The sequence below is a fragment of the Petaurus breviceps genome, unplaced genomic scaffold, assembly GCF_028583685.1.
Source record: "Petaurus breviceps papuanus isolate PSGF00001 unplaced genomic scaffold, PetGlider_PUasm1.0 90849, whole genome shotgun sequence".
Classification (NCBI taxonomy): domain Eukaryota; kingdom Metazoa; phylum Chordata; class Mammalia; order Diprotodontia; family Petauridae; genus Petaurus; species Petaurus breviceps.
In genome coordinates, this window is record NW_027187361.1 from 10,671,123 (window position 1) to 10,672,785 (window position 1,663).

A 1,663-nucleotide genomic window follows, 5' to 3' on the forward strand; every position below is an offset into this window, starting at 1 on the left:
AGCAAACTCCTCCCACCACAGACTCCATGTGACTTCATTCAGCCTATTAGGGAGCAGAGTTTATCTTCACAGCAAGGAAGCTTCCTGTGGACTCTGCTCCACCCTTCAGCAAACTCCTCCCACCACAGACTCCATGTGACTTCATTCAGCCTATTAGGGAGCAGAGTTTATCTTCACAGAAGGGAAGCTTCCTGTGGGCTCTGCTCCACCCTTCAGCAAACTCCTCCCACCACACGTGACTTCATTCAGCCTATCAGGGAGCAGAGTTTACTTTATAAGCCAGGAAGGTCTTCAAAATCCCCTAGTCTTATTAAGGGGCAGAGAAGAGCTTCCTATTCCCATTCCCATTACAAAGATATATAGAAGATAAAGGTAACCAGAAAGGAGAAGGCTTTAGCATCCGCATGGGTCGTAAAAGGTTTCCTGCTGAAGGTAGGTTTGAGCAGAGTATTGAAGTAAACCAAGGAAGCAATGAAATCAGGAGGCAGAAGTGAAGAGAGATTTTCTCTGTTCTATTGTATTTTTACTTATTTTGTTAAATATTTATGCATCCACCCGACTGCTAGTGAAAAGGGCGCAGAGAAGAGATGGAATGATGTGTGTGCAACAAGTCTGAACGTCAGTCACTGGCGTGTGGAATGTGCGCAGGAGGGGGAGTGGAGAAGACCGGAAAGGCAGCAAGGGGCTCAGTTATGCGGAGCTGTAAGCAGCCCGTCTTATGTTTCATCCTTGTGGGAACAAAGTGCGCGACATTTGTGAGTGCTGCGCCGATGCTCGTCATCACTGCAGGGAACCACTGGAGCTCACTGAACAGGAGGGAAGGTCGGAAGCCTCCTCAGTGCAGTGCGGGAAGATGAGGCTTTGTGGGGATTCAGTCGTGTCCAGCTCTTCATGACCCTGTTTGGGGTTATCTTGACCAGAGTACTGGAGTCTTTCGCCATTTCCTTCCCCAGCTCGTTTTATAGATGGAGAAACAAGGCAACAGTTCAGTAGCTTGTCCACACCCAGACAGCTAGTAAGTGCTGGGGGATGGATTTGAACTCGGGTCTGTGCCCCTCCAGCTGCCCTGAAAGATGAGACAGGGAGACCAAGGAGAGAACAGCTGCAGTAATTCAGATGAGAAGTGATGAGGGGCTGCACCAGAGCCGTGGAAATAAGAGGGCGTACACAAGAAGGTAGAAATAATAAGATTTGATATTGGATCGAATGTGTGGTGTGAGTGAGAGCGAGGTGTCAATGAAATAGAATCTAAACAACTTAAGACATTAGCACCAACCCTATAAAAACAAACAGCTATGACAAATGCAAGAGCCACGATCAATACAGTTACCATCCGTGATTCAAGAAGGCCCGTGGTGAAACATAATATCAGGAGATGCATGCTGGTAAATATTTAATAGCAAGCTCTGCAGAAAAAAGAGAAGCAGACATGACACAATTTTAATTTTATCTGCACTATAAATATTGTTTTCCATCTTTCTGAAGTCCAGACAATCAGTGAAAGAAAAAAGCATGCCTGATTTTAGGGTTTGCTGATTTCTGAGGTGTAAATGCTCACTCCCCAGCTCCTACAACAGAAGTGTCAGACTTAGTGTGGAGGCAGCAGCACTTGAGATCATAGCCAAAATCAGATGAAAACGAAATTCAGAAGTAACAAAATAGA